The sequence below is a fragment of the Camelina sativa genome, chromosome 13 (genome assembly GCF_030686135.1).
Source record: "Camelina sativa cultivar CO46 ecotype springtype chromosome 13, ASM3068613v1".
NCBI lineage: Eukaryota > Viridiplantae > Streptophyta > Magnoliopsida > Brassicales > Brassicaceae > Camelina > Camelina sativa.
This window is the reverse complement of record NC_141892.1, coordinates 20913819-20939860: the sequence shown is the minus strand read 5'-3', so window position 1 is coordinate 20939860 and position 26042 is coordinate 20913819. Positions and strand designations below refer to the sequence as shown.

Genomic DNA, 26042 nt, shown 5'->3' with positions numbered 1-26042 from the left:
CAGAGTAACAGTGTCGACCGGCACCGAAGGAGCATCGGTCGACACTTATGTTTATCCGACGAGAGAAAGAAGAAATTGGAAGTTTTACAATTTTACCCAAAGTTTTCCTAAATTGCAACACAAGTCCGTGACGTGTTTTAGGACATATAAATAGTGTTTTAAGAAAACCCGAAAGTTATTTTCTAGCAATTTTTTGAGAGAGAGATATTGAGAGCTTTTGGGAGAGAAAGAGATCAGAACCGCTTTGTAGAGAAGAATTCTTGAACTCCCTTCTTATTTTTTAATATCTATTGCTTATTATTCAGTATGATGTCTTGTTTTTCATTAAATATGTCTGACTAGTTTGCTTGTTAGGTTTAGGGTTTTTCACAGGGTTTTTATGATTTATTAGATCTGTGATTTTTAGGGTTCTTAATCTTTTATGATCTTCATCTTTGGTTGTTCTTCACAATAGTTCTTGATTGATCACCTAGAATTATTATCTTAGGGAAATTAATTGATATGAGAATATAATTGTTTTCCTGATTAAAACCATTGATGAACAAAATTACTTTTTACAAAAAGATTTGGATTAGTGATTTTGTGAACTTATCTAAACCTGTTTTTAAAGCTGATTTTTAACTTAGAATTTTACAAAGAGATTTGGATTTTCTGGTTTTAAATTTAGATAATAATTGCAGTGAGAACTGAATTATTTTACCAAAAAGTTTAGAGTTCTAGATCTGATTTTTATTGCATTAACCCTAATTAATCTATTGAATTAATACTTCATAATTACCTGAGAAATTTCCTAGGCTTAATCTTTTGATTTCCTGATTTCACAACACCTTGATTTAATATTTTGCATTGTCTTCTTTTGTTTTTAATGCAATTTAATCTGTTTAGCGTAATATCAAAAACTCTATAATTTATTGTGTTTGATCTTGAGTCTCTGTGGATTCGACCCCTAAGTACTACATTGATCTCTTGTTTGAGAGAGTAGCTCTAGGGTTAATTTGAGCATATCAAAAGACTTGACTCGATCAACCTACACTTCTTCCCTCGACAATAAAGACGACTAAAGTAAGACAAGGGTTACTTGGATACTCTAGACTCTTTACTCTTACGCAACAACAAAGACGACTAGAGTACAACAAGGGTTACTTGAGTACTCCAGACTCTTTTTACCTACAACGACAAAGACGACTAGAATAGTACAAGGGTTACTTGAGTAGTCTAGACTCTTTTCACCTACAACGACAAAGACGACTAGAATACTACAAGGGTTACTTGAGTACTCTAGACTCTTTTCGCCTAAGCCCTCGATAATCTGTTCCGTTACACAACACTTCCCATGCTGAAACCACAAAGGCAACCCAGCATGAGCCCCCACAAGCTACTACGTCTAGTAGCGGTCATTCTAGTGGCCAACTAGACATGACTTTTCCCCGTGCGAGTGGTCATCGGGAACTCCACGCGAGACAACCAACTATTCTTGGAACAGAAGATCGGCAATTCTATCCTAGCTACGACTCGAGAAAAATAACGAATATAATTCAAGAGACTAGCTAAGACAAGTACTACAACTCAAAGGGTTAGCAACACACTAAGAGATTAGTACTACCACAACAGCAAATTCAAGCAAGATATCAAACAAACAAGCAAGAAAATCAAGCAACAATCAACAGGCAACAAGAAATAAAATTCAAGGATCCTAGATTGTTCTACATGCATGCAACTAATTTATCCGATTTTCAAGCAAGAATTTATTGCAAATAAAAATCCATTAGTTCTACCCAACATGCAAGTCTGTGGTCCAAATGTTAAGCAATCCATATTGCTAAAAAATGCATCAATTTCATCAAGAAAATATGCAGTTCAATTCCCCAATTCTCATCATGCATGGTGATTCCTAGCATAAATTCTATGTGCTTTTAAACAAGAATCTAGCATGAATCCTACCATATTACGCATGCGACATATTAAACTGATTCCAACATGAACCTAGTCTAAATGCAACACACAATGGGTATGTGCATGGGTCCTAAGAACCATGCAGCACCCCACCCAACCTACCACAGAACTCATTACACTACATGACTCACAGCAGTTAGCAGATCGATGTCAGACATCACAGCACCGCGGATCATACGACTCTCCTCCTTCGCGCCTAACAGCGTCAAACTCCACTTGGACAGCTTCTCTCTTCTCTTCGACAGCACCTCCCTTGCTTCGAGAGTGTCTCACTCTACTTCGAGAGAGAGTAAGACTTAGAGAACTTTGAGTGATTTTCTTTTTATGAGCTAAGTGATGAAATGAGAAGGAATGGTCTTCCTTTTATAGTGAAATGGGCGGTGCAACTCGCCAATGGATGGCGTGCACTTGCTCGATCCTCCTCCTCTCTCTTCTTTGGCTAACACTTGGCGCCTAAGCTTCCAAAGATTCTTCTCCTTCTCCCTTGGCAAAAACGAAGAGAATAAAATCTCTTTTGTCTCCCACTTGGTGCAACTTCATTGGCCAACACTTAGGAAAGACACAATGATTGAACATCAGTTTTGCATGAATCCCTATTGGCTGATTTGCAAAATAGGAATCTTTCTTGCGCTGCCGACAATTTCCGCAAAATCCAGGATTCTGTCGGGTTTGTCTGTCGATCGTCTGGCTCGTCCGCAAAACTCGGTCCTCAACCGCAACGCTTCGGCCATTCTGCACTTCTTTGGTACGTACCGTACCGCAACTCCAATGTCCGTACTGCAACTTCCTGACAGTACCGAAACTTCCTAACAGTACCGAAACTTCCTGACAGTACCGCAACTTACCGGTCTTCACTGGTGGTACTCGTCCTTTACCGTGTCCACTCGGCTTACGACCGTACTTCCCGGTCCGTACCGCCTTTGTTCATGTACACCCGACCTGTGTGCACCATCTCCATATGCGTACGTCCTATGTGTCTGTACCGTGTCCGACCTTGTACGTTCGTTCGTACCGCCTCTGATCATGTACGTCAGTCCGTACCGTCCCTGTCCGTGTACGTCTGTCTTGACCGTACCATGACCTTTTTCGTGGTTTTTGACTCGGCCATTGTTCTTCTTCGACACCTTTTTAGGCTTGGCCTTTAACCTCCGATCATTGGCCATTTTTTCGACACATTGATTTTTCTTCGGACTTCCTTCGGTCGTTTTTCCTTATTTCCTCTTCCTCTTCTGTCTGAGTCTTTTCCGGGTTGATTCTCCGGACTTTGTTTTAGAATTTCTGCCCTTAATGAGGGTCACTACAATGTCGCCTCGTTAGAGGAAAGGTTTCTCAAGCAGAAGTCAAAATTATATTAGCTGCAGGTTGGAGACAAGAATAACAAAGCTTTTCATAGAGCTGTTGGCACTAGAAAAGCGGTGAATACTATCAATGAGGTTAATTGCCCAAATGGCAATGTTGCTAAGGGTGAGGATATTAATTTGGAGGTTGAGCGATACTTTAAGGAGTTTTACAATTCCTTCCCACTGACTTTGAAGGGGCTGAGGTTGCAATGCTCCAAGATTTGTTGCCATTTCGATGCTCTTCGGTTGAACAAGCTCGACTTATACAGCCTGTTACTGCTGAGGAGATTAAGAATGTTCTCTTTGCTATGCCAAATGACAAGTCTTCTGGTCCGAATGGCTTTAATTCTGAGTTCTATAAGGCGACATGGGATATACTTGGCCAAGAGTTTACTCTTGCAGTTCAATCTTTCTTTGTTAAAGGTTTTCTGCCTAAAGGGATTAACGACACTATATTAGCGCTTATCCCAAAAAATTGGATGCTATGGAGATGAAGGATGATAGGCCAATTTCCTGTTGCAATGTTCTATATAAGGTCATCTCAAAAATTCTTGCAAATAGGCTGAAGGTGGTGTTGCCTAGTTTCATTGCAGGGAACCAATCGGCCTTTGTCAAGGATCGGTTGCTGATTGAAAATGTGTTGCTTTCTACAGAATTGGTCAAGAACTATCATAAGGAGACAATCTCGGAGCATTGTGCGATTAAGATTGATATATCGAAAGCTTTTGATTCGGTCCAATGGCCCTTCCTCTTGAATGTTCTCTTGGCACTGCAGCTACCAGCAGATTTTATCCATTGGATCAGATTATGTGTTACAACCGCTTCTTTCTCTGTCCAAGTAAATGGAGAGCTTGCAGGATATTTTCATAGTTCTAGGGAGTTACGGCAAGGCTGTTCTCTGTCCCCCTATTTGTTCGTCATCTGTATGGATGTCCTGTCTAAGCTTCTAGATAACGCTATAGGTGCCGGTCAGTTTGCTGATGATTTGAAGGTCCTATCTGATGGTAAACCAAGCTCCATTGAAGGTATTGTATCCGTTTTTGATCAATTTGCCAAGATCTCAGGCCTTAAAATAAGTATGGAGAAATCAACGGTATATCTTGCTGGATTTGCGGATCAAGCACGTCAACAAATATCACATCAGTTCGATTTTGTGGTTGGGGAGCTCCCTGTTCGATATTTAGGTTTGCCATTGGTGACTAAATGTCTTACATCCGCTGACTACACCCCTTTGCTTGAGCAAATAAGGAAGTGTATCGGATCTTGGACGTCACGCTTCCTTTCTTTTTGCAGGGTCGTTACAATCTCGTCAGCTCTGTTCTGTGGAGCATTTGCAACTTCTGGATAGGTGCTTTCCGGCTTCCCCGTGCTTGCATTCGAGAAGTGGAGCAGATTTGCTCTGCTTTCTTGTGGTCGGGAGCTGATATCAATCCAAAAAAGGCTAAAATGCAATGGGAAAAAGTTTGTAAACCATGCCGGGAGGGAGGGCTTGGTCTACGTAGCTTGCGAGAGTTGGTCTGGCGGATACTCTCTCATGGTCGTTCCCTCTGGGTTCAATGGGTTAAACGTTATTTGTTGTGGGGAAGGTCGTTGTGGGTGGTTCAGGAGAATACGAGATCAGACTCTTGTAATTGGCAGAAGATCTTAAAATACAGAGCTGTAGCCCAACAGTTTTGTAAGGTGGAGGTGGGAAATGGTATGCAGACCTCTTTTTGGTATGATAATTGGTCCTCTTTAGGCAGGTTGGTGGATGTGACTGGGTCTCAAGGGGTCACTGATCTGGGGATAAGTCGAACAATGTCTGTGGCAGAGGCCTGGTCGACTAGGCGACGACGGACACCTCGTATCCCACATCTCCTCTCGATTGTGGATACACTACGGTTGTAGTTTCAACAGAGAACAGAGCTCATGATAAACTGGCCACAAGGGATCGAATGCTAAAGTGGAACATTGGGGCTACTGGGACATGTGTCTTATGTCAGCAAAGTGTCGAAGTGTGGGCTGCGACAGCAAAGGGGGTTTTCCGAACCGAGTACTCTACTGACTGGCACCAGCTTCTGAATTTTTTATCAGACACATGCCTTGATCGCCTTGGAAGCTTTTTAACACATTACACTTTTCAACTTACAGTGTACACCATATGGAGAGAACGCAACGGACGTCGACATGGCAACATGCCAACACGTCAGGACAATTGATCAAATGGATTGATCGCCAGGTGAGGGATCACATCCTGTCCATTCAGCGAACGGGGGATAGGAGGTTCGACAATAGCCTTCAGGTTTGATTCCAAACTAGACCTTGATTTTGTTTTCTAGCTAAATTTGTAATCCTTTCTAGCTTAAACACTCAAACACTAACTGCAATTGTTGTAACAAAGCTATTTTTTCTTTGAATATAATTTAACATTAAATTCAAAAAAAAAAAAAAAAATAGGTGGATTTTGAAGATATCTTGGTGATTTATCTGTTTTCCATTAATCAAACAAGAAATCATCATTAAAAATATTAGAAAATAAAACAAGAAATCATATAACGTGTATAATCCTATTTTCTGAAGTAGTTATCATTGTCGGTGAAGATTACAGTTACATCTTCGTTGTGAAATATTCATAATATCTCTACTATTATTTGTAAAGTTGTTTAACTAATAAACCTTTGTTTTGTAAGAAATTACAAGGGTATGTCATTGGAGTTATGACCAAATATTCCAATTAAAAAAGGGTATATATCTATTTTTCTTTTCAGAAACCGTAATCAATTTCATATTTTCTAAATATTTTTATTCCAGAAATTTTAGGAAACAATAACAAACTATTTAATTCCCAAAGACTAATTTAGATTACATACAAGGATAAAACCGTGAGCATTTAAGGTTTAAATGGAAAGAATATCGGCATATCTATATTTTCCCTTTCAGAAACCATAATCAATTTAATATTTTCTAAATTTTATTATTATAGGAATTTTAGGAAACAATAACAAACTATTTAATTCCCTATAAATATAATACTATACACATCCGATTACTTCATATTTTTTGTTTGTTCTCAATTATGATGGTTGTTTTCTCTTTTTTTTTTCTTAATCCATATAGTTCTAAATTTCTTGCTATGTGTGTTTCTTCTTTTTACAATCAGCTCTGTTTAAAGTTTTAGTTAACGTTTCGTTCCACCAAATATATGGAAGTTGATTTCTTTTTATCTAGATCGATGGAATCATCTTCCAATCACATGGTAAGCGTTCACTCATAACAGATTTATAAAGTTAGTGTATATATTTTAGAAAATGACTGCGTGTTGTGAAATGTTCAATTTCTTTGTTATATTATTGAACCAATCGATATTGTAACCAACTAACCACTTTGTTAATATTGGACTCTTTTATATACTCTACTTCCACAAACGGTATATATTTAAAAGATATTATACATTAATTTAATGTTTTTCTATTATTTCTTTATTTTTTAAAAAAAGACGAAAAATTTAAACTGTAATATAAATCTTCATATTAGATATACCAAACTTTAAGCTGGATTTTTAACGCAAATTATTTGATTGCATGTCCTATAATTATGGTGTTAATTGGTATAAAATTCTATCATATATATTATAGGAGGAATAAATTTACTATATTACTGGAAGTATAAATTACTAAATTTTGTTCTATTTAAAATATACTAAAATATACTTACTTACCCTTACTTACTAGACTGATACTTACTAAACTTTGATATATTTAAAATATATTATTTTTTAATTACTTACCCTACTAAATTTCAAAATTATAATCTTGCAGTTTCCTAATTCTCAAAAAATTTAAGTTAAATCGAATTCATTTTTTAAAATTTGGTAACAAACTTTTTTAAAAATCAAGGATATTTTTAAAATTAATTATTTAATACTAATATATTCTTTTTTATCATCAATCTCACTTTTTAATCAAGTTCAATTTTTGAATTCGATTTTTGATTTGAACTAATCTGATAATCAAATATCTTCGAATATAGACTAATAGTTAATATAGAAAGCTGATACTTAGCAAATCCAAATTATTAACTTTAATAATATATAATTTATTATATTCAAAGATTTCTCCACAAGTTTAGCAATACATAAAGTAGAAATTAAATGTATTTGATTCAATAATAAATGGTACCACCATTAGCGGCTATATTAACGAAACTATTCCTTGAACTTAGTTAACAAAATCCAAAATCTCTGCATAAAAAAAAAAGAAGGAACAAAATAATTTCATCGTAAATGTTGTGCATCTTTAGCGGCTATCAACTAATAAATTCCTTTAAAAAAATTACCAAAATCGCATTGAAACTAATTTGGAAATACATAATTGATTCATTACATGGTCTAAATATTTTAAATAAGTCATTTTCGACACTTCCTATACTTAAGTTTTACTTTATGGCATATTCTTTACTTATACCGTACCTAAACATTCAAAATTAAAACATAAATTTTTACCAAAATCGAATCAAAAGACGGACTGAAATTTTTAATTATAAGATTTTTTAAATATACTCTTAATTTAATCGGAATTATATTAATGTTTATGCACATAATTTCATATCAGAAAATGGAAATTAAATTTTAATTAAAAGTCCAATCTATTTATGGTATTACGATAAGAAGTAGTGGACATGAGACATAAATGGGTTTTTCGTATAATAGAAAACATTTTACTTTAACATTTTTCAAGAAGAGGTTGACTATGTGACATATGAACTATCTTGAGAAAGGTATTTTTGAGAATTTTGGGTATTTTTAAAAATATTTTGAGAGTTTTTGGGAATTATAATTTATACTATATAAATTAAACATTCAAATGGAGAATACATGTATTTTGTCTAAATTTCTTAGCCAAAATTTATCAATAACATTATTACATTAGTAATTATTTAAAAGAGAATGGTTCAAAGACATAAAATTTCTAGCCAAATGGATCGGGACAAGACAAGATGGGATGGGATTGGATGAGATTTAACACCCCGTAAAAAATTTATTTTGACATTTTCAACAAACATGGGCTGTGTTTGATTATTATTGACAGATTACAAAAAAAAATTGTATATTTTCTAGCTAATGAAGATGATGATCATTTTATTTTTGGTACAGGTTGTAATATTCTACTTAAACACTAAAATAATGACAAAACACCGTAAAAGAGTGACCAACTAATTTTTATGGAAAAATACTATTATTATACAGTTAAAATTTTACGACCTAAAAAGGTGTATTATTTGATTAAATATATGTTTTACCAGTGTATTTTTGAAGTAATTTAATTTACTAATTAAGTATATATACTTTAAATAAATAATAATTAAATTTTGAGAAAAGTTGATGAGACAAGATGAGACAAGATGAGAGAAGATGAGATAGGACAAGAGGAGATGTGATAGAACTTGAGGGGATGGGATGGGACTGTGATGTGTTTCTCATACCAAAGTAATCACGTCTAGGTTTATTTTATTTTTAACATTAAAATAACACACATGTACTATATCACCTAGGTTAATATAATTCTTAGTCATTTTAGGAATTTATATAAAAATATTTTGCTCCATGCATGATGTATGTGTTGACTATATATTTCTATGTTTAAGACATTTTCACAAAAATTTTGTTTGGTGATCATTATATATATATATATATATATATACAATTACAAACAACACTGGAGACTAGACTGATGGAAACCACAAGAGTCGTTGCCGAAAAGTGTTTTTGAATAGAGAGATGGCAAGTGGTACATGAGGATGAAAGAGAAATGAACCTAACCACATCATGATGTAATTGTGAACCAATTCAAGCTTTTTCGTTCTTATTCCTCTTGTCTAGAGTCACTTATTTTTCTACTTATTAATATTACTAGGTCTCAGCAAATAGATTCATAGTATATATAGTCTTGTAATAAGCATCAAATGGTATTAATCTTGAGGGTTGCGCCTATCCGCTTCCCATGTAATTTGATCTTGATGTTCATTTGCAATTTAAGCTTCCCTTTTCATTTCTTCATTTTTATTGCACTAAACAAAGCTCCCATAAACCCCATTTGAGCATGAATCTATATCTTTTCTTGGAACTGTACTACTCACACCTAGAAAATATATGATCTCTTTCTAGTTTAAATTAACTATATTGTTGGCAACATTATATTTATATGAAAAACTGATGTCAGTGAAAGTGATTGAAGACCCGAAACTTGTAAGCCACGTTCCGAGTTTGATTCGTTTTTGTGGTGGAGCGGCTTTTTCTCGGTCTCGTATTAACAGAGAATATCATCACTTCACAAAATATTAGTATATGGTCACAACAATAATATACATTATTACTATGATTCTCTACTTAGTTTGCATGTTTTATACGTGTATACCCTGTGATTAGAGTTTGAGATTAACACATCAAACTGTTCGTTAATTTATTTTTATTATATCGACAACTAATTGGAGGAAACTTCGGAACAAGTAAAATATTATTTTATTCTTCTTATCATTCCTATAAACAGAGCTAACGAAAGAAGCTTATAAGACAACTTCCCATCGGCTTTTATCGCTTACGATTGAATCAAAAGCAACAAAAGAAATACAAAATGAAATTTGAGCTTATCTTCGTACCGTATCCTGTTATAGGTCATCTCAGATCAACTGTGGAGATGGCGAAGCTACTAGTGGAGCGAGAAACTCGCCTCTCTATCTCCGTTATCATCCTTCCTCTTCTTTCAGTTGACGATATCAGTACTTCCGCTTATATCTCAGCCCTCGTCGCCGCATCCAACGACCGCCTTCACTACGAAGTGATCTCCTGCGAAGATCAAACAACCACTGAGTTACATGTCGAGAACCACATCCCGAGGGTGAAACGTGCCGTTGCGAAACTCGTCGATGGCTATTCAAGGCTACCGGACTCGCCTAGGCTCGCTGGTTTAGTCGTGGACATGTTCTGTACCTCGGTGATAGACGTGGCTAACGAGTTTGGTGTTCCGTGTTACTTGTTTTACACCTCGAACGTTGGGGTTCTCGCACTTGGACTTCACGTCCAGATGTTGTACGATAAAAAGGAATACAATGCCACCGAAACTGATTTTGAAGACTCGGAAGCCTTGTTGGACGTTCCGATTTTGTCTCGTCCTTATCCTGTGAAGTGTCTTCCTTACGGTTTGGGAACGAAAGAGTGGCTTCCTATGTTTGTAAACCAAGCGAGAAGGTTCCGGGAGATGAAAGGCTTTTCGGTAAACACTTTTGCTGAGCTTGAACCTTATGCGTTGGAGTCTCTCCTCTCGAGTGGTGATACTCCTCGTGCTTACACAGTGGGACCAATATTGCATCTCGAGAACCATGTTGGCAGTTCCAAAGAAGAGAAAAGTTCGGAGATCTTACGGTGGCTTGACGAGCAACCACCTAGGTCGGTAGTGTTCCTCTGTTTCGGAAGCATAGGAGGCTTTCGTGAGGAACAAGCAAGAGAAAGCGATATCGCCCTTGAGCGAAGTGGTCACCGTTTCTTGTGGTCTCTCCGCCGTGCATCTCCCGTTATAGAAAAGGAACTTCCCGGAGAATTCAAGAATCTTGAAGAGATTCTCCCGGAAGGATTCTTTGACCGGACAAAGGATATAGGAAAGGTGATTGGATGGGCGCCGCAGGTGGCCGTGCTAGCTAAGCCGGCGATCGGAGGTTTTGTTACTCACGGCGGGTGGAACTCGATCCTCGAGAGTCTTTGGTTCGGTGTTCCGATGGCACCATGGCCGTTATACGCAGAGCAAAAATTCAATGCTTTCATGATGGTCGAGGAGCTTGGTTTGGCGGTGAGGATAAGAAAGTCTTGGCGAGGCGATCAGTTAGTGGGAGCTGCGACGGTCCTGGTGACGGCAGAGGAGATAGAGAGAGGAATCAGATGTCTGATGGAGCAGGATAGTGACGTGAGGAAGAGAGTGATGGAGATGAGTGAGAAGTGTCACGTGGCGTTATCGGATGGTGGATCGTCTCAATCTGCTTTGAAATTATTTATCCAAGACGTTACGAAGAATGTTGTTTAATTAAAGTTGAAACTAGCTAATAAACCGGAGCATGCAACGCTCTTGGGAATGGCAATGTGGCATGTCTCTTACGTGTGTTGCATTTATTTTAATGATCATGAGAAAATAATACCAAATCTTTCAATATTGAAGCGGACATGACCGCCATAAAACATAGCACATCTTTCCAAGCTAATTTATCGTCCAAAACCTGAGCAATTATATCATTCGTCTCGATCTCTAAACCTTAAAAAAATATTTTTATTTATGGTCTTCCAGATTGCCCATAAAAATCATGGTAATTGAAGAAGTTGATCAGGATCAGAGACATCCCTCCAGAAAACAAAATCCAAATTTGAGTACATCGACTCATATGGAAAACCCTCTGATGAAACCGGAGTTAGAAATAAATCATAAACTTCCCACGAGTGAGGCCATTCAAAGAAAAATGTGATTAATAGTCTCAACTCTAAAGTCGCACCTTTTACACCAGATACTTATATTGGACATCTCGGTGTGTCTATTTACTTTTATAAATAGTTTTACTTACTAAAATTATTTACTTTATATTTTTTTATTTTAAAAACTCTAAACCCGTACATTAAGCGGACAGTGATATATAAATTTTATATTTGACCAATTGACCTTAGTTCAACTCAACTAAAAACAACCATAGTACCGAAGTGACGTTCAATAAGTGGAGAAACTCATTTTGATTTTACATATGACGACAATGATATCTACTCACTACTGACCATATCCATCAAAAATCAAAAAGTCTTAAAAAAGTTGAAACCATAGAAATTACTAAATTAGTGACTTATTCGGCTCAAACAATAGTGCTAAACATAAGAAGCCAAAACTCGTTACTATTTAATTAGTAGAGCTTCATCATCTCGATGACCCAGACAAAGCACAGAACAAAAAAAAAAGAGGAAACAGAACAAGAAAAAAAATAATCATGAAAGTTGAGCTTGTCTTCATCCCTTTTATTGGAACCGGTCATCTCAGATCAGCCGTGGAGATGGCAAAGCTACTAGTTGCGAGAGAGACCCGCCTCTCTATCTCCATAATCATTTTTCCCGGAGGCGAAATGGATGCTTGATATGTTTATATTTTGTCTCTCCTTATCATATATTTATCATTCATTTAGCTAGGATAATTCATTGGTTTGCATCATTTTCTACTCCTTTCTATACATTTTGCATGTTTAGGTAGTTCTTGCATCATTCTTGCATACATTGTGCATTTCGGAGTATTTCAGGTATTTAGGGGACGTTGAAAGCGCATCCGACTGAGCCACTCTCACTCGCCACACACCCCAGAGGTCCGACCGAGCCACTCTCGCTCGCCACGCTCTCTTGAACCCTCTCTCGAGCCAATCTTACAACACTCCCGGAACTCTCTCCCAATCCAATCTCACAACACTCCTGGAACCCTCTCTCGAGTCAATCTCACAACACTCCCGGAACCCTCTCTCGAGATAATCTCACAACACTCCTGGAACCGTCTCTTGAGTCACCCCCTTCGATCCGTTCTACTCGAGTGGGATTTAGCTTTCAACGTCTTCACCAAAGTTGTAGGAAATTGAGTTATCTTTCCAGCGCCGTTTATTGCAAGCCAATCAAAGATGTGGTTCAAGAGTTATCACCGTTTTAGTGGATGCGTATACACCCAACTCGAACCACTTTCACCGACCACGCTCGAGTCACTTTCACCGACCACGCTCTAGCCACTTTCACCGACCACGCTCGGGCCATTTTCACTCACACCACTCGAGCCACTTTCATATACCAATCAAGCCACTGGACGCACACCGACTCGATCACACATGTCAGGAAGACGCTCTGTCTTAAACGCTTCAGGGGATTCCCAAACCGACTCCTTACCTTGTCGTTTTGAGTTTTAGGGGTTCACATGTTTTTACTATAAATACATTTTTTAAGTCTTTGTCAAGGACATCTTTTATCTCGTTTCTTTTCTAACATTCTTTTGAGCACAAAGGAAAGAGGATCACACTAGTTCCATTAACACCACAAGAGGTCTACAAAGATCAGCTGCACCTTAGAAAGAACAATGTGAGTGAACCCCTAAACACTAAAAACCATAAAGAAGAGAGTGAGAGTTTGAGAAAAACCCAGCAAAAAGCCTTTGAGAGTAACCTTGTGAGACAATCTAACTTCTTTGTGAGAGCAAGTAAGATTAAGAGAGCTTTATTTTTGGATCAACCTATCATTGTTCTTATGTACAAGGAAACTCTCATGAGTTTGACTAATCTTGAGCCGAAACTTCCGAGCAATATTTTTTCCCTTTTGCAGGATTATGAAGATGTTTTTCCAGAAGAGAATCCAGATGGTTTGCCACCAATTCGGAGAATTGAACATCAAATAGACTTTGTCCCAGGAGCTTCACTTCCTAATAGGCCAGCCTATAGAACCAATCCTGTGGAGACAAAAGAGCTGCAGAAACAAGTCAGTGAGCTCATGGAAAAGGGATACATTAGGGAGAGCATGAGCCCATGTGCTTTGTCGATGTGTTACTTGTGCCAAAAAAAGATGGTAGTTGGACAATGTGCGTGGATTGCAGAACCATCAACAATATCACTATAAAGTATCGCCACCCTCCCTCGCTTAGATGACATGCTAGATGAGTTACATGAGTCTTGTGTGTTTTCTAAAATTGATCTTAAGAGTGGATATCACCAAATTCGTATGAAGGAGGGTGATGAGTGGAAAACTGACTTCTATCGGAGATTTGTGAAGGATTTCAGCACCATTGCTGCTCCTCTCACTGAGGTTATCAAGAAAGACGTTGAATTTAAATGGGAGACAACACAAGAAGAAGCATTTCAACTCTTGAAACAAAAACTAACTTCTGCACCTCTTCTTTCTTTACCAGATTTTTAGAAAACTTTTGAAACTGAATGTGATGCTTCTGGTGTAGGAATTGGAGCTGTGTTGATGCAAGAGAAGAGACCCATTGCTTATTTCAGTGAGAAACTTGGAGGAGCAACCCTGAATTATCCAACTTATGACAAGGAGTTGTATGCCTTGGTTAGAGCTCTACAAACTTGGCAACACTATCTTTGGCCGATGGAGTTTGTGATTCACACAGATCATGAGTCTCTTAAGCAGTATGAGAAGCAAGCAAACAAAGAAAGACGACAGCTGGTTTTTGAAGTTGGAGATCTATTGTAGATACACTTGAGAAAGGAACGCTTTCCAGCTGAAAATGGACCGGATTTTAGGACAAATCATTTTGAAGAGGAGGGGCATGATATGATCATGAAAAGCAATGAGGATGATCAAATGGAAGCTGAGCTTGTTCATGAGGATGCTATGCTTGTACTTGTTGGACCAATGACAAGGGCAAGGACCAAACAGCTTGCTCGAGCTGTTCATTTGATATTTGAAGATATTTGGAGCAAAGAGAACATGGAAAATTGTATTGGGGATGATATCTATCAAGTCCAGGCCACTTTGAGCCTATTACAAGCCCAAGAAAGCCCAAAATAATCACTTTATTTTGTGGTCAAAGAAGAGTGACGAAAATAAGAGATACATGCATCAAGAGTCACTTTGGAAACATGCACCAAGAGTTGGGTCTTCATTCAACTTTTAGTATCTTTAATGTTTATTGTTTCAAGAATAATCAATACTTGGCTTTGTGACCAAGTTTTCTATCCCTATATAAACAAATGTAATCTCATTTGAGAAATGATTCAATCAAGAAGTCTTTTATCTTTTATTTGAGAGTGGTAAACTCCTTTGTTCCTTTGGAACTTGTTCTTTCTCCTTGGTGGGTTACATCAAAGAGTTTCGGTATATCAAGTGATTCCGCCGCAATTGATGTTGCCATTCATTAGCTGAGGATTGAAGAGTCGTTACGAGAGAGTCTAGGGCACAAGGATTTTTGGGATTCGTCTCACGCCTTGTCATCTGTCTCTGCTAAGCTTCTATCTAAAGTTCCACCGCCTTGCTTTGTTTGGTTTGTTTTAAGAGAGTTTGGGGCATAAGGATCTTTTAGTTTATCTCACACCTTATCATCCAGCTTCGCGAGCCATCGGAGTTCTAGGATTATCAGTCTACCAATCTTAGAGCGTCGATTCCTTGGGAGAATCACATCATTCTTGCACTTAAACTTAACATCCAGATGTTGTACGATGACAATAAGTACGATATAAGTGAAAGTGATTTTGAAGAGTCAGAAGCTGTGATGGACATTCGTTGCTTGACTCCTCCTTATCCGGTAAAGTGCCTTCCTTACGCTTACGCATCTAAACAATGGCTTCCGACGTTTGTTAACAAAGCTAGAAAATTTAAAGAGATGAAGGGTATTTTGATTAATACGGTTGTTGAGTTAGAACCGTATGCGTTAAAGTTTCTATCTAGTTATTGTGAGACTCCTCCTCCTTATCCAGTAGGACCACTGCTGCAACTCGAGAACGGAGTTGGAGTTGGTGATTCCAAGGACGAGAAGCAATCAGAGATTTTAGGGTGGCTTGACAAGCAACCAAACAGATCAGTAGTGTTCCTCTGCTTCGGAAGCATGGGAGGCTTCCGTGAGGAACAAGCAAGAGAAATTGCCATTGCGTTGGAACGAACCGGCCACCGTTTCTTGTGGTCTCTCTGTCGTGCATCTCCGAATATATTCAAAGAATTTCCAAGACAGTTTACAAATCTTGAAGAAGTTCTCCCGGAGGGGTTCTTTGATCGGACAAAGGAGAGAGGGAAAGTGATTGGATGGGCTCCGCAGGTGGACGTGCTAGCTAATCCGGCGGTTGGAGGTTTTTTCACTCACGGTGGTTGAAATTCGATCCTCGAGAGTCTTTGGTTCGGTGTTCCCACGGCGCCATGGCCGTTATACGCGGAACAGAAGTCCAATGCTTTCGAGATGGTGGACGAGCTTTGACTAGCTGTGGAGATAAGAAAATATTGGCGAGGTGGTCTTATTGTGGGATTGGGAAAGGATACGGTTTTGGTGACGGCAGAGGAAATAGAGAGAGGAATCATGTGTCTGATGGAACAGGATAGTGAAGTGAGGAAGAGAGTGAAGGAGATGAGCGAGGGCTGTCACGTAGCCTTAATGGATAGTGGATCGTCTCAAACTGCGTTGCAAACGTTTATTCAAGACGTTATGAAAAATATGTGCTTAACATGATCATAGCTAGCTAGGGAAATGGCTCATGCAACGCTTTTGAATGATAGGCATGTGTTTTATGAACGGTCATGATAAAAATAATGTTTCTAGAGTTTGTGATTTCTTATGTGTTCAGTAAGAATGCACTTGAATGATTTAGATGTTTATTGAAATTAGATCTAAGTTGAGTCAGTATTAAAATAGTACAAACAATTCAATAAGTCAAATAATTTACTTTTGCACAAAAAAAAAAGAAAATACTATTTATCTCAGTTACGTTGCTTGATATTAAAATAATGCTTGATATTAAAATTTCACATTTACTTCTCGGAAAACACATTATTAGTCAGTATAAAACTAATAATGTGTTTGGGTATTGGAGTACTCTCTGTGATTATTCATACACTATGTCAACCTCTGCCTTGACTGAGCTACGACATGAATTGTTACCACAAAAATAATGCAAAAACACCCATTACGCAAACGTTCGTCAAAATGTCTCGACGTGGCGTACATGCGCTACAATGTAACATGGTCCTACATCACCATGTGATTGCTTGTTTCAGATGCGTTTAAAGATTCGCAAGTAAAAAACCAAAATCTTATCTTGGGGCACAAGAAGTCAAGAACCTATTTTCATGGTCACTTGTCTGACGCAACATTTAGGCGCGCGTCAATTGTCATGGTTTAATAATATTTCGACAAAAAAGAAAATGATCAAACAATTAAAGAAAATTAACAATCACACTAAACAGATAAATAAGTAGCTACATGTTTTACTTCTACGTTTTATTTTACTAATCCTACAATAGAAGTGTGTAACTTTCATACAATTTAATCCTCCTCTGTGTTAGTGAAATATGATTGATTGTGAATTGTGTGAAACAGATTTTAGTTTGTGTGAGTTCTGACTTTGTGAAATGTGTTCACATTGTTCAATAGAAGTTTGTCTGTATGGATTGAAGTAGCCTCACTCTTTTTTTCTGTAATTTTAAGGGAGTATGTGCGAAGTGCTGGCGTTTGGAGGAAGAAGTCCTTATCATAGACTGCAAGTGTCGTGTCTGCATTGTTTGTCTCAACAATCATGTCTTGATGTTTGTTCACCAGGGAGATGTGGATCCTCTCTGCCCGGTGTGCCATAATTTCTTCTTAAACCCAGAACTGTTAGCGACGTGGTTGGGTGAGAGAGCAATGGATGAGTGGTACATACTTTGTACAACCAGTTTCAGGGACAGAGCTGCTTCTCAGGAGAAAACCAAAAGCATGATGGCGAGAGGTGTGTTTCTCATCTCTCTTTCTCTTTTATAAGGACTAGGATGTCGGCCCGTGCGTTACCGCAGGGGAAAGTGAAAACTTGAAATGACTAACATTGTTAATTTCACATATTTAGTGGAAACTTTATGATAATTTTTTTTGTATAAGATAAAAGTCAGAAATAATGAATAAGATGAATCAACCAAATTAATTAAATATTTTTTTTATTGTATATATAAAAGTTGATTCAGTGGCAATAAGAGAATAATGTTAAAAATATATGAATTTTAGCTTCCTGAATCATACTTAGATAATCAATTTTGAAAGATATTCACATAAAAAAAAATAGATATTTTATCGAAATTTACGAAAAATAATAAGAGAAGCAGGGAGAAAGAGCTCATAGATGCAAGCCTGCAACCAACCAAATTGATTAAAAAGATAAATCTATGAAAAATTAGAAATCATAATCAGTTACCTACATTTATACTTGGAAGATATGATCGATGTGGGTATTAGATGAAAAATGACACCAAACAAAATTTAGATCATGAATGAAACAATAAATAAAACAATCCAAATTTTAATAAAGATGAGTGAATCAATGTTAGTTAAAGAGGTGTGAAAACAAAGAGGTATGAAATAAAAATGTGTAAAACAAAAAAGTTCGAAAATTAACAAGAGCAAATATTGAAAGCTAGGGGTACAACGAAGAAACACAACTGTTGGATCAAAACATTGCAACTTTTGAGGTCATTAACAAATTTAAACTGTTAGATGAGACAATAAAAACAATCTCATCCGTTAGATTTAAATTGACCCTTAAAAGTGGGTTTGCTATTATATATAAAAAATATATTAAAAAAAACACTCCAATAAATCAATTCTTTGATTTTATTTATTAACTTGTAAGTTTAAAATTAAAATAATACTCAGAAAACAATAAAATCGAAACTTGTTTTAATAGTCCATAAAAATCTATATACAATAAACAAAGATGTGTAAAATACAGAGTTGTAAAACATAGAGGTGTGAAACAAAAAGGTGTAAAAATAAATAGGTGCAATTTTTGAAAGATGGAGGTACGACGAAAAGACACGGTTATTGGAAAAAAAAACTTACAACTGTTGGGATCATTAATAATTCTAAACCGTTAGATGAGATAATAGAAATAATCTCATCCGTTAGATTACAGTTGACCCCAAAAAATGATTTTAATTAGAAATAGAACAATACAAAAATGAATAAAATAAACTTTGTATGCCTAAAGGTTTATGTCTTTATAGATCATTAATGTTATACTCTTTCCAAACTATATAATAATAGTAATAATAATCTAACATAGAAGAAATTAACTTTATTTGTATTTAACCGAATGAACACTAACAAGTTCATAAGTAGACACTAACGAGTTAATTCGTAAGCTTTTGTCATTGGTTCGGTGAGTTTCAAAAATCTATTTATATATATTACAATGTAACGCAAATATAAAAATACCTTGAATTGAAGATTGATGCAGGTTAATTTAAAAACACAGCAATAAAACAATTCTTTTATTTTATTTATTAACTTGTAAGTTTAAAAAATACTCAGAAAACAATAAATTCGAAACTTATTTTTGTAGTCCATAAAAAAAAAATATATATATATATATATATATATATATATTAGGCCTGGGCGTTTTACCCGTACCCGATCACCCGAACCGTATCCGATCCGAAAAACTTGGATACGGATATGCACTGAATCGAAGACAATAACCGAACGGTTGTTGATTTATCAATCCATCGGGCATCCGACCGGATCGGAGGAAAACCGAAACCCGAAGAACACCCGAACTCATCCGATCCCCGTTTCCTTTTCTCTCTCGATCCTTCGAGATACATCGATCTCCACTTCCCTTATCTCTCGCGATCTATGCACAGGTATGGTTGTATCCATAATCTTCTTCCCTTATCTCTCGCGATTCTCTACATATAAAAGCAAAACCCTTTCCATTGAATCCCTAATACAATTCTCATGGCATCAAGAAATCGATATCGGTAAGTCTATGATTCATATTCTTCTTAGTTATTCTATTATTCTTCTTTTTCCTTGAGAGGAATTCAAGTTGTAGTGAAATCTGTATTTTAGTTGCTTAATGTTGTATTTTAATTTGCTTGATTCTTAACTCCTAAATTAGATTAGCTAATGGTTTGCTTGATCTCGATTCTGAGTATTATAGTTCTCTGCTCTTGTTAGAAGTGAGTATTATAGTTCTCTTCTCCATTTAGAAAAAAAGTTATGATCCGTATAAGTTTGTTTTTCAAGTTTAGATTGAAACAAAAGTTTGAGTAGTGTGAAGTGAATGACAACTATGATCCGTATAAGTCTTCTACTCAATCCCGATTCTTACTAGTGAGTATTATTGTTATCTTCTCCAGTTAGAAACAAAGATCATATGCTTCGTATAAGTTGGTTTATTAACTTGCATTCTTTTTCTTTTTAGATGGATTCCTCACCATTTCCAGACAACATTGACAAGGAGAAAGATGACCCAAATTTGATACCTGAGAGTGGAAACAAAAGGAAATATGGTCCAGCAGATGGTGGAGGCTCAACACAACCGGACCAACCAAAGAGAAAGCCGAGTACAAGATCTACTGTCTGGGGACATTTCACAAGATTTGATGACAATTTTAAGCGATGTAAGTGCAATTACTGCCACAAGTCTTACGGTTGTGATTCAAAGTCAGGGACTTCTCACTTGAAGGCTCATATGGAGAGCTGCAAACATTTTCAAGCATGGAAGCAGAAACAATCACAGACTGTAATTAACAATCAGGGACAGCTTCAGAGTGGAAAAGTTACTGAAGAAGTGTTCAGGGAGGCTTCGAATGAGATGATTGTGCTGTCAGAGCTGCCACTTGCTTTCATTGAAAGCATCGGTTGGAAACATTTCTACAATAAAGTCAACCTCTACAAACCACATTCCAGAAGAACAACTACAAAGGACATTGTTAGAATGTATGTGGAGATGAAAGCATCTCTGAAAACTTGGATTGTTGCTAGTAAGCCAAGAGTCTCCTTGACAACTGACATTTGGGTTGCTAAAGCAACATGTGCTAGTTACATGGTCATAACTGCACACTTCATTGATGTATCTTGGCGATTGAGGAAGCTGATTATTGAGTTTAAGTATATTACAGATCACAAAGGAGCAACAATATCACGAGTTCTGCTTGACTGTTTGGTTGAGTGGGGCATAGAGAAGCTTTTAACTGTGACAGTTGACAATGTAACTGCAAATAGTACTGCTTTGAAAAAATTTCAGGAGGCATTCAGCTTAAGGAACAGTGAAGCATTTGTTTTAAATGGAGAGTGTATGCATATGAGGTGTTGTGCGCACATACTCAATTTGATTGTTAGGGACGGGTTGAGTGAGAATGTGACAGCCATACAAAATGCGTTCAGTATGTGAGGTCTTCTACTTCAAGATGTGATTCATTTGAGCAAAAAGTTGTCTCAGGGAAGATGACTAGAGGGAGTCTACCGTTGGACATCAAAACAAGGTGGAATTCTACTTACTTAATGTTGTCAAGAGCTATTGATTTTAGATTGGCATTCGATAGAATGGAGGCAGAAGACAAGATATACAATGACTACTTTAGTGAGTTTGAGGATGGGAAAAAAAAGATTGGGCCGCCTACAAGAGCTGATTGGAATGTCGTAGAAAGGTTAGTGAGATTTCTAATCATATTCTACAATTCTACTTTGGTTGTGTCTGCTTCAACTTCAGTTGCTTCTTATAAGTGTTATGGAGAGATAGTGACTATAGAGAGGAATTTGATGACACTAAGCAATAGTATTGATAGTGACTTGAAATCAAAGGCGGATGCTATGTTATTGAAGTTTGATAAGTACTGGGATGGAATGAGAAACATCAATGTTTTTCTGATTGTTGCAAGTGTGTTTGATCCACGGAAAAAAATGCAATTTGCTAAGATGTGCTTTGACAAGCTTTATGGGAAAGATACAACCGATTCTAAGGAGATGAGTGAATCAATCACAACCTTTTTGACATCCTTGTAAAAAGAGTATAGCAATCGGCTCCAGAAAGTACCAAGTGGTCAATCATCACAGTCTTCGACTTCTCTTAGCCAAGGTGAGTCCACTGATTTAATGTGTGATAGTATAGGGTATGAGAGGATGGACTTTGTGTATAAGGAGTTGGTTGATGAGATTGGGGATGAGTTGGATGTATATTTAAAGGAAAAAGTTGAAAATCCTAGAACTATTGTTGGATCAGAGTGGGATGTACTGTTTTGGTGGAGGCTCAATAGAGGTAGGTATCCTATTTTGTCAGAAATAGCTAGGGATGTTCTTGCAATGCAGGTGTCATCAGTTGCATCTGAAAGTGCATTTAGTACTAGTGGGAGGGTCATAGAGCCACACAGAAGTTGTTTAACTCATTACATGGTGGAAGTTTTGATATGCACACAGCAGTGGATGAAGAATGAGAATCACTTAGGTGAGAAAAGAGTTGTTACGAATACACAATTGCTTGCCGACATTGAACTGCTTGATAAACTTGAAAAAGGTATGGCCAAACCGAGTTTATTCATTCTTAGTAGTTTTAATGGATAACACTTATCACTTACTAATTCTCTTTCTTTTCAGAGTTTGAATGTCAAGACTTAAACTAGAAGACTTGATGTAGGCTAAACCCATCATTGAGGACCTCAACAATGCATTACTTGAACTACTTTCAATTCTCTTTTATCTTTTTACTCATCTTTGTTCTTTTGGATGATGATTTACTTTGGTTTTTAGGATGTTCTTGTCTTGGTTTTTTACTTTTTTGGATGTTATTGGCATGGTTTTCACATTTTTTGGGTTGTTATTGACATGGTTTTAAACATTTGAGGATGTTATTGGCTTGTTTATTTTCATAGTGTCGGATTGTTCACATTTCCAAAGAACAATCGGGTATAAAAATATCCGAAACCTGTATCCGAATTATGAATATCCGACCCGTAATCCGATCCAACATTTAATAAATTATCCGTATGGATATTAGAATCCATATCCATTTTACCCGATACCCGAATTGCCCGATCCGAACCCGATCCGACATCCGAACGTCAATGCCTAATAATCCGTATGGATATTAGAATCCATATCCATTTTACCCGATACCCAAATCATTCGACCCGAAACCCGCTCCGATATCCGAACGTCCATGGCTAATATATATAATAAACAAAGAGGGGTAAAATATGAAGATGTAAAACATAGAAGTGTAAAACAAAAAGACGAAAAAAATAATAGGTGTGATGTTTTAAAGATGGAGTAAGACGAAGAGATGCAAAAATTAAAAAGGTGCGATTTTTTTAAAGATGGGGGTGTGACAAAGAGACATGATTATTTGAAGAAAATAAAACTTGCGACTGTTAGAATCATTAACAATTTTAGACTATTAGATGGAATAATAGAACTAATCACATTCGTTAGATTAAAGTTGACACAAAAAAATGGGTTTGCTATTATATAAAGATTAAGACACATTTGCTCTGTTTTCATATTGCCAATTTTGAAGGATGAAGATACAAAATGAAGTGTGCAAGAAGGCTGAAGCAGAAGTATTTTCCTGTTCAGATGAAACTGTTCTTTGCAAGCCATGTCAGTATGTGACATTAAAGTTCATGAAGATAATAAACTTTTCCTGAGACATCACCGAGTCGCTTTATAAAAAGATGCAGCCTCAGCCACCACAGCGTCTATGTGATATCTCTGGCAGGTTCCATTCTGTTTTCTCTTTTGACACTTGCTGAGTTCTTTAGCGGATGTCTCAACAAAACACATATGTATGCAGGAGAGAAAAGGGTATTTCTTCTGCTTATAGGACAGAGCATTACTGCGCAATGACTATGATGGAGCCATTCACACTTGTAATTCTCACCAAAAATTCTTACTTTCTTGGAGTCCAAGTTTCTGATCACTCGTAAGTGCTGAAGACTCCGGATGCAGGACTTGATATTGCTCTGAAACTTATCAAATTCACACAAAAGTTTCTACGAATAGTCAGTATTCAGTGAGGAAACTGAAGCTGTAAACTCTGCTGAGATAGCCAATTTTTCCTACTTTTATCATAAGTCCTTAGAGATCACACCCAATGAGCCATTGATGTCTAATAATAAAAAGTTATTAAGTCTACACACATACATATGTATATATTTTTCCAAGAAAAAGCTGGTAAAGGACTCAAATCTGTTTTGGTAAGCTTAACAGACTTATCTCAGGAAATATATAAAACATGACTTTTTAAATTTTAAACAATAAAACAACCAAAGCAAGGCTTATCACTTGTTTTGGGAATTGCATAGATATGAATATTACTTAATGTGAAAATCATAGATTACTAGCTACTAGCTCTTGTACTTCCCTTTTGCCTCACTCCAAGAACTATGAACCTTGTTGGATTTGAACCAGAGTTGGAACATAACTGACGACAAGTGAGCATCTAGATTCTGCATCATGATGATCCACTTGTATACATTTTTCCTCTCCCACTACGTGTAAGAAAACGTTAGAGGCCCCATGTTTACCGCGACACACCAAAACTTTGTTCTCCTGGTCGACCAAGAAATTCATCCCAGTACCAAAGCAAAAATGCTTGTTGATATTAGCACATCTACATCAATTGATAAGAACTTGCTCCATGACGCGGCTCCGGTACTCTCAATCTTAGTTGCAATCCATACATCTCTAATGGATGGCTGCATGGCCCGAGTAGCTAACATACAAAGTTTTTGATCTTCTCTAGTCACTGATAAAGCAAATTTATGATAAGAAAGATGATCACCGGGAAGAGACACCTTTGAAAATCTCTCTGTTGAAAAATCAAAACTAAGTAAAAAGATCCCACTTGTAATGTCTTCAGTAGAAGCAAGCCAGTAAGTGTTCCCATTCACAGACACGCCGCGGTCCGCACTCCGTGGTATGAACCAGTCCCTAGTCTTACCAACAACTCTCCACAACTTAGAGGTAAAGTCATAGATTTCCTAGTCAAGTAATAGTGGGCAAGTATGATTAAATTGATCCATCCTCAAGATTTTGTACTTGTTGCATGAGGATTTACCGAAGGCAAAGATAGTGAATCTCTTGTAGGACTTTCCTGGTTTGATCCACTTAACTTCGCGTAGACACGGATTCCAAACAACCAGTCTATTGTCTAAGGTGGTACATAGCAATAAGCTGTCAAAATGAAAGATGTTGCGTATATCAACTTCTTTTAACGAATCAGAAAGAGGATTGTTTAGGCTTAATTGAGTTGTTATCTTTACCTTGTTGTTGTGATTATTATGAAGATCCACGCTCACCAAATAAACCCTAAAAGCAATCAACATGATGATCAGAGATTGCCTTGGTGCATTAGTATAGTGTTTCTTAGCAAGGCTCGCATCATTGATCAGAGCGTTTGATCTTTTGCATGTAGATCGCAGTCCTACCAAAGATACCGCTGGAACCCTAGAGAAGATTTCAACTACCAAATCCTTGGGAAGATCCACTATGTTTACTCTCTTCATCATCATCTTTAAAAACTGACTGTTTTATGATAACTTGCTTCCAAAGAAACTAGGGTTGCAAGAGAAGGAGATAAAAGTTATGAGACCTAATTTAATTAGTTTATGGACTAGATAATTTAATTAGTTTTTTTTGCCAATTAATTTAATTTGTTTGTGTAATGACTAATAGTTAATTCCGTGGTCATATCTAACCCGAAATTTTTTATTTAGTACTTTACAGGTAGAGGCAAGGAAGCAGAGGAAGTCAACGGTTGACTATGTGATGAGTTGGAAAATGAGAGCAAAAGTCTCTAGACGTTGCAGAGGTTTTGCTGTTGCAGTCTTCAGAGATCAATTTAGAGAGTTCATGCATGTATTGAGGATGATGCAGCCATTGCACATTGCACCACAGGCGGAGTGCATCAGCTTGTGGCTCTAGATGAAGCCGGATCACAAGCGCATGCTATCACAAAATTTGATTCTGTTTTGGTAAGTTCAACTAGTGTTAATGTTAACTTTGGTGCATACCTAATTGTGAAATAATATCATGTTACATCATGGGAAGACTGTTGATAAATCACTAGAAGATAGAGTGTCTTTGGGGGTGAAACCCTTAATTTGGAGTACAAAGATAAACCGTGGGATTGCGAGAGACGACACAATAATAATAACTTTGCATCTTTGAATGAAAATAGGTCGAGAAACTTGTTGCTGTTTGGGCAGTCTCAATACTAATATGTTTATGTCTTTGTGGCTGGGTATTGAGAATATCGTGCAGCATG

At 36.9% G+C, this 26042-nt stretch overlaps 4 pseudogenes across 2 annotated transcripts; 3 read left to right on the top strand and 1 right to left on the bottom strand.

Annotated features, from left to right (window-relative positions):
- Window positions 1–9612: 9612 nt before the first annotated feature.
- LOC104737021 (UDP-glycosyltransferase 71B8 pseudogene) lies at window positions 9613–11467 on the top strand (annotated as a pseudogene). The gene has a single exon (XR_015577346.1). The product of XR_015577346.1 is annotated as a UDP-glycosyltransferase 71B8 pseudogene (transcript).
- Window positions 11468–14913: 3446 nt separating this feature from the next.
- LOC104738345 (UDP-glycosyltransferase 71B7 pseudogene) lies at window positions 14914–16774 on the top strand (annotated as a pseudogene). The gene has a single exon (XR_015577523.1). The product of XR_015577523.1 is annotated as a UDP-glycosyltransferase 71B7 pseudogene (transcript).
- Window positions 16775–23292: 6518 nt separating this feature from the next.
- On the top strand, window positions 23293–24100 carry LOC147929796 (B-box zinc finger protein 23 pseudogene; annotated as a pseudogene).
- Window positions 24101–24157: 57 nt separating this feature from the next.
- On the bottom strand, window positions 24158–25287 carry LOC104738344 (putative F-box protein At4g10190 pseudogene; annotated as a pseudogene).
- Window positions 25288–26042: the final 755 nt, after the last annotated feature.